The sequence below is a fragment of the Sciurus carolinensis genome, unplaced genomic scaffold (genome assembly GCF_902686445.1).
Source record: "Sciurus carolinensis unplaced genomic scaffold, mSciCar1.2, whole genome shotgun sequence".
NCBI classification, from domain to species: domain Eukaryota; kingdom Metazoa; phylum Chordata; class Mammalia; order Rodentia; family Sciuridae; genus Sciurus; species Sciurus carolinensis.
In genome coordinates this window covers 1,883,118-1,891,768 of record NW_025920123.1, presented here as the reverse complement: position 1 = coordinate 1,891,768, position 8,651 = coordinate 1,883,118, and positions in this window count along the sequence as shown.

Genomic DNA, 8,651 nt, shown 5'->3' with positions numbered 1-8,651 from the left:
ATTAAATGGCTTTCTCTCCTAGTTTTTACTTAGCAAGCAGAAAAAGACTCCGTTTATGGCAATAAAGACACTAATTATGTGGAGTATGGGAAAATGTCAATGAGAATTGACAGCTGTGACTTCACACTTAAAATATTAAGTAAAAGTTGAAGGTATTTCATTTGCCTTCTCCACCCTATCCTCCTTCTTGTTTCTTCAGTATTTGATTCAATACACTAGAACAAAAACATCAATTCATTCTAGTTAGAGGGTGAGACATTGTGAATTAATGAAGTCAGACTCATGGGCAGTTTGATTCAATTATATTACTTTCAAGTACTTATGATAACTGGACCTTAATCTTTCTGACATAGAGATCATTAGTATTATTTAGTGCACATGATATTGATTAGCTAGAAGTAATTTACAACTAGCATCCATACACATATGTACAAACAGATATATTTACATATATATACATAGGCATATACATATATAAACATACAACTATATGTGTGAGTACATAAAATATGTAGTTATTATAGTAATTCTAACTACATGCACATTTGTGACTGAGTTTTCAGAGCTCAGTAATAGTCAACATTTCTTAAAACTGCTTCCTAGCATAACTTTCCTTATGATGTTACACTCTGTGCGAAAAGGGGTTTTAAAAATTTTAAATCAAATTTTTGTCCCACCTCTTCTCAATTCAGTGGAATCTTTTTTTTTTTTTTTTTTGTGGTACTGGGGATTGAACTCAGGGCCTTGTGCTTGCAAGGCAAGCACTCTACCAACTGAGCTATCTCCCCAGCCCCTCAGTGGAATCTTAATTAAAAGGTTTTACTAGAAGGAGTATCAAGTTAAAAAAAATGATGATATTTATTGCAAAAGAACTCTAATGTGAGTCAAATTGCTTTCTGAGCTCAAAGATAACAGTTTTGAAGCTGCATATTACTGGGTGAAAATCTTGAGAGCAACAATGATACAAGCTTCATTACCTAGCATCATGCTTGTAACAGTGAAGCTTTTGGTTTTAAATGGTATTTATTGAAAGCTAACCAGATTGTGAGCATTTAATTGAATATATCAATTTTTAGGAGACCAGAATTGTTGCATTTGCTTAGAAGCTTCTTCTAGAGAGTTTTCCCCCCTAACACTAGAAATATGTAATAATTTTTTGTCTGAAAAAAAACTTCAGGTCTAGCTATAATTTGCTTTTGCAATCATATCAGTTATTCTGGCAAAATGCAACCCGAGATCTCACATGACAGTTTACAAATTAAAACCTGTAGAAATAATTTAAAAAGGAGATATGTGCAGGAGTGTTACGTGAAAACGTAAGGCTTCAGCAACCAGCTTGGCTGAGTGATAACTAGACGTGAAGCACAAACTAATTGTACTTATCCATTTCCCATAGTCAGAGCAGCCTCAGCTGGGTTGTGCCACAGGAGGGAGAAAGAAAGCACATGAGATTTTGCTCACCTCAATGTTCATATAACCAAAGAGAACCAATACTAGGAAACACATGAAAGAAGGAATAGGGATAGTGCAAATAATTTGTCAATAAATAAACTGCCTCTGACCTTCTTTATCATTTATATAATTGTGCTCTCTCTTGCTTCTTTTCTTTTTACCCAATGGGTTATTCAACACCACCTTAGAGAACCTGACCTGTTCAAGACACTGCACTTGTGAGCAGCACCTTATACTTCAAACTGGACTTCTAATTTCCTGGAGACAGATTCCAAATCTTCTGGGTTTTTCTCTCTTTTATCCACACTATAGCATCTAGCAACAGCTTGGGTCCATGCTATACACTCAATAAGGTTTTTTTTTTAATTTATTTTATTCATGCATTATCATTATACATGCTAGTGGGATTCATATGCCATATTCATACTTTCATGGAATATAATTTGATCAATCTCATTCCCCTTTACTCAATAATTACTTTTAGATAAATTAAAGGGTGAATAGAGATATGTTTTTTAATCCTAGACATTTTCCAAGACAGTATCCCTTACCAAGCTTTTTTTTTTTTTCAGCATTTCTTTTACTGCAAGTCCAGATACAACTCTGCAGTATCCCAGTGAGATTTTTTTATCCCATGGGCCTGGACCCAAACTGGAATAACTGTCAGCAGCAACATTAATTTCCCCCCTTATTGGCAGGAGGAGTGTGAAAATTGGTGTGGAAAAAGAGACTGAAATCTCTGCTCATCTCAGGAGGCAGCCACTGGGGACCTGATGTAGCCCATTAGGGGGATGGCCATGTGGAGGCAGGTTTCCTATCTGTCTGAACAATTCTTACAGTCTTGGTAAATAGATACTTTAAATCCCTAGAGCCAGCAAACTTCTTCAGGATTTTCTTCTAATCTTATGAAGACTGGGCCTAAGGCATTTTCTAATTGTGAGTAATTTACTTGGGAAAGCTCAGGAGCCTGCATCCCAGGGAGTGTGACCCCTCAAACATCATGCAGGGAACTGCTCACTGCCACCTTCCACCATGTGCCTAGGCCTTTCCTTCTCAGGAATTCTTGCCTCCTCTCCAAGGAGAAGCTAGGCAATACCCTTTCTTTAAGGATGAAGGGACAGAACCTTCTCAGTTACCTGTTTTCCCTGATTCCTCCTTTCTCTTCCTTCAGCCTGACTACCCTGACTGCTTCCCACATCTTGCTAGGTACCTTCCACTGATCTATACTTTCTTTCTGTCACTCCACCTGCATTACCATCTATGCTCAGAACTCACATTTCATGCAACTTCTAATGACATATGAAATACACTTAGAGCACTAGTTCATAGTGCCACTAATAAATTGGAGTCAGTCTGCTTACAGCAAGAATGGGTACAGGATCTCTGATCAGGGTGCCCCTGCCATCCTCTATTACCTATTTGCACAGTTATGTAATGCTTCTTCCCCTGTAGTGCAAATACTAGTCCTGACTTACTCTAGTAAGCTCCCTGAAGGCAGAGGTCTTGGTATCTATCTGCCTAGAAATGTCAGAAGACACTCAGGGAAACTTCTACTTGGGGAAGTGTTCCAAAGCTGAGCAAGTATCTGATCAAAGGTGTAGAAACATGAAAGGGACTAGGTCAGAATATTTCATCCCAAATATACAACAACAGAGTGAGCCATGAGGGAAAGTACAAAGTGACATCCAAGGGCAGAACCTGGGTGACACTCACCAAGGAAACAAGAGGAATCCCTGTCCTGAGTAGAGATTTAGACTGGATGACCTTCAAACCTCCAGTGTGCTGGAAATCTTAACCCCAAGGTCAGTGTGATGATCAACTGGACTATGAGGTACCCAGATATTATCCTGAGTGTCCATAAGGGTGGTTCTAGATGAAATGACATTTGAATCCACAGAGCAAGCAGAGCAGATAGCCCTTCCTGAAGTAGCTAGGCTACATCCCAAAATCTGAAGACATGAATAGAAGAAAAGAACTAATGAGAGGAATCTTCTTTAGTCTGGCTGCTCCAACTAGGACACTGGTCTTTTTCTGGCCTTTGTACTAGGACTGCAACATGGGCTCATCTTGGCTTTCAAAATGAACCTGCCATATTTTGAACTGGAACTTATACCACTGTACTGTCCTGATTCTTGGGCCTTCAAACCCAAACTGCAACTACAAATCAGTTCTTCATCTTGCTAATTGCAGATTACAGAACTTTTCAGCCTCTATGAATGTGTGAGCCAATTCCTCACAATAAATCTCAGTTTCCATCCTACCCTCTCTCCTTCTCTCTCTCTTTCTACATACATCTATGCACACACATACACCCCCCCACACACACACTCTCTTTCTCTCTCTCTCTCTCTATATATATATATATATATATATATTCTAGATATATATAGATATATATAGATATAGGTTCTTTGTCTCTGGAGAACCACTGCTAATACATCAGTCTTGTCCAGAACTTTACTAAGTGCTATATTCTGTGTAGAAGGGATCAAGTCATGGGGAAACTGGCTTAGACCCAGTCTAGTCCATCAAACGGTGTCTCCAGCTTTCCAATTGAACTCTTCACTTGATTTAAGAGAAAAAATAAGTTTTGTCTTTTTTTTCCTCCTCTATTTTTACCAATCTGTCCTTTGTTATTTGGCAAGAACTGGTAGCTTTTCTTCTGGTCTGACTGGATCTGGAAATAACATGGTTATTTTTGTTTAAACATAATAGCAAAGAAGAACTTAAGCTTATATGCAATTTAGCCTTATCAAGCCCAGACATATTTGTTTGTGTACAATCAGCATGCCTGAGTGATGTCAGAAGAGCTTGAAAACAACATATTCTGAAGCCAGAGTTGTTAGTGGGTGGAACCTTCCCAAATAATAAGCATTGTATACAGGATGGGAAGTAGAATGAGTTATTTAGTTCAATACTACCTGCTTTAGTCCATACAGCATGTCATGCGACTCAGACCCAAAACAGGAATGGAAAGAAATGAAAGGGGAGGGGATAAACATGGAAGAAGTTATATATTTGGGAGTTCTATCTAGCCACTGAATAAATAATTGGTGAATTACTATGAATAATTATGACTTTGAAAATAAGCAATAAAATTGCATTTATGTGGATCTGCATCTGTACACATAAGAAGATGGTATAGTAGAGATATTATGAATGCATTCATTTAGAGGGCTGGTGTTATTGATGAATTGCCAGTCACCAAGTTTCAGGGTGCCCTAAGACCCTCATTGTAGTCTTTGTTTTTCTTTCTCTTGGTGGTATCTTCCCTTTGCTTTGCAGTTGGCTGCCATTGACTTCCTGCGTTTTGCATGTGCTCTGTCCCACGCACACTCAAGCCACTTCCAGTCACATGGGTGCTTCCATGTATGCATGATAGTGGCAGAGCATTGTCTCTGAACTTGTCCTCAAAGACAGCATTATGCAGGAACTGCATTTCTAGCAGCAATGCTAGTTTTATTCCAAACTACCTTTGTACCCATGTATACAAAGAGAAAATAAAAACAATTTCAATTAAAAGTAATTATGTTCACTGAAAATTAATTGTCCTGTGCTAATCCAGTGCATTGGTAAAGTGCAACATTTTGCCATCTAAGGTTTTATGCTCCAACCCCCACTCCAGCATCTGACCTATAAGTATGACCCAGAGGCTGATGTCTAAAATTGAACATATTGTGGTTATTTCAGGAAGTGCTAATTCCTGTTTAATACCCACTTCCCTGAAACAGAATCTTGCCAGTGACTGAAGAGATGAACATTAAGAAAATAAAAATTGAGACAATTTGTCATGAGAGTTGCAAAAGAAAGTTTTCTTTAAATTTTTTCACTTGTAAGGAAACAAAATATAAACATCTAAATTGTCTAATTTTGAGGGTTCTTATATGAGTAAATTTTGGTATCACATGCTCATTCTAAAGCCCTGCAACAGTGATCTGATTCATCAGATTACAGTGGAGCCCTGGGAATCTAAATTTTGAATCAAAAATAGTATAGAAAAAATTCTATACTATTCAGATGAAGGCCATCTGTAAAATCATACTTCAAAAATACAGCCTTCTTTTAACTTCTTTCATTTCAATTTGATACAATGAAATTCTAAAAGATAAAAAATGCAGAAACATGCATGAAAATGTAAAACCAAAAGAAAATATTTTAGAAACTATTAGCTAGAGCTAGCTCTTCATTTGTTTACTGTAAATATGGGATATTCCTTTGACCAAATATGGCCTCTGCTTTGTCATTTAATTACAGAGAAATAAGAGTATCCACTGCTCATGGTCCCCACATTACTCAGGGAAATGATATTTGAATGACTGACTTGGAATTAGTAAATTGCTCCATAAAAGGAGGACATTGGTCACATTATAACTATACACACTGTAATTCAGCATTCATTCGGAATGCTGGTTCCTCTTGGCTGGCCAGCCTGCACAATGGAAGATGGCTGAATGACAGAGATGGAAAGAAGATTCTGCCTCTGGTTCTTGAAAAGCTCATACTGTGGGAGTAAGACACATTAAACAGCCAAGAGGTGAGAGCTACAGAGAATGGCAGGGCTTTGTAAACAATGAGAAAACAATAGATTATGGAAATTTGCAGACTATATGGCAGGACATTATGAAGGAACTGAGTTATGAAGACGGCCTTCCGAATAGGTGAATCTGTTGTTAGGTAGAGAGTGTGTGTGTGGATTCATTTCAGGTAAAAAAGAAAGCAAAATGGAGAAAAATGGAAAGAGAGATACCAAGGCCAAACACAGGAATCAGAACCTTAAGAAATGTGGGAAGGGACAGGAAACAGCAAGAGAGATAGTTTGAATTTCAGGAAATCACAAGGTTCATCCCAGTTAATTCTTAACTTGAATAGATTCCAGTCATACACTAGTCTACAAAGCCTCTTTATTTGTTTGACAGATCAACATGCTAAACGTACCAATCAATAGCTATAAATCTCTTCAGTGGCAGCAGTTATAGCGATATAACACAGCATCCAAGGAAACCCGCTCATAAAGACTGAGTTAAGTACCACCCCATTATCAGCATAGATTTATTGACCTATTGATATGTCTAAAAGGTCTCTATTGTAAAATTAGTGAATATGTAAAAAGTATTAACTTGAAGGATAGTACAAGCAGATTTAAAAATAAAACTGTTCTTGTTATTGGATTCACAGGTTTCTTTTTCAACTTGTCATGTTTTTTCTAGTAAATTTCAATATCTCTAAACTTTTTGATATAATTTTTCAATCACACAGAGAAAAATAAAAAATCAACTTGGAATTCCTAAATGCCCTTTGTACATGTCTGTACTTTACACAAGAGCACAGAGGGATATTTTTCTCTACTTTGAGCATTATGAGTTAATAGACTTTTAAATAGAATGTCAAACACAAAAGAATAATTTTGGTACAATGGCATGAGAAGTAAATGTATAGATTGATCCTCTGATAGGCATTTTACCCTCTACCTCCCTCCCATGCACTTGTTAAGTGATTCACGCAATTGACTAGAGTGTCAGGGACTCTGATTGACCAGAGTGTCAGGGACTCAAGCTTTCTACTTATCAAACAATATGGGCAGGAAGTTCTCAGCCCCTTGCCTCAACACTCAAATAGAGATAGGTGTGAAAGCACACTGATGACTATTTCAGAATCCTTCTTTATTTCTCCAAAAAGAAAGTAAAGATTACTGATTATTTGCAGGATGTGAGGTACAATATAATCCACTGTAGAGGGTCTGCAAAAGACTCAATTATCTCTGGGGGCTTGAGATGTTGCTTAAAAAATGTGAAGTGAACTGGTTTCTTCTCAATCTTATCACATGATTTCCCACCAAACAAAGGAGTTCTCAAAAGAAGATCAAATAAAAGGAAGGAGCAGCAGATTGATGTTAGGAGATTGGGATTCAAGCTTTGAATACTTGAATCTATCACATTACTTTTCTCTGCCTTGTTTTCCACATGGGTAAGTAAAGTGCCTGTATCAGACCGGATATCAAAAGTCTTGTCATATGAAGGACCAGAGGAAATCGAACATTGTGACGGTCCTGGCTCTGAAGTTGGTATCTTTTGTCTGTAGTCCTGTTTTAGTTAACTTTTTCATCACTGTGACCAAAAACCCTAACCAGAACAACATAGAAGAAGAAAAATTTACTGGGATCTCAGTTCACAGTTGTCCAACTCCCTAACACTGGGTTCAAGGTGATGCAGAACATCGTGGCAGAAGGGCATGGTGGAAGAAACAGGCTTAGAATATGGCAATCAGGAAGCAGAGAGAGTTCTGCTCACCAGGAACAAAATATAAACCCCAAAGGCATGCCCCCAGTGACCCACCTCCTATAGTCACTCCCTACCTGCTTACAGTTACTACCCCGTTAATCCATATCAGTGGATTATTCCATTGACTAGGTTACACCTCTTCTAATCTAATAATTTAACCTCTGCACAGTTTTGTATTGTCCCATACATGAACTTCTGGTGGACACCTCATATATTTCTCCTCTCATTGGTGGCTTTAAGAGGTGATTTATGGGATGATGAATAAGCTCTTGCTCTTCCCCCATCCCTGAATTCTTACTCTGACTGCAATTTTAGTTCTATGAGCTTTTAATTTCAACTTCAAAGGTTTTATCTCCAACTGTAGACCATCCCCACTGTGACTCCTCAGAGATGAGTAGGCCTATGTCCCAGTCCTGTTGGGGCCATCCTATCACCTACTGAGGAAATAGCTAGTCTGTGTCCCCTTTCAGAAATCTAGTTCTAGTCTGCAGACTCCTTTATTATTTAGGTTCTTGGGTCCTCAGACAGCATTTTTCTGGAACCTAGAAGTTGAAGATGCTTTCTACAGGAGCTACTTCAGTGTACCTCTGCTTTCATTTCATCTTTTCAAACCTCATTATCTAACTTGAGATATTGGATTCTATTCAAGAAAATAACCTGTGTGTTTTCTGTTTTCCTACCTGAACCCTGATAGAGTCAGTGGCTAAAAATAAATTGAAACATTTATAATATGAAAAATATGTCAAGCTACCAATGTAACTTCTTTTCCAGAATCTTGAGATTTGCTCACTTTTTCTTGGACATTCTTTCGATAGGATGTTGTTTGAACTTTCGTAGACACTTTATGTGGGTCTTTGCCATTGTGGACTGTCCATGGCTAGAGTTCTCACAGCCAAGATGCTTCTGCACCATGGATCAGGT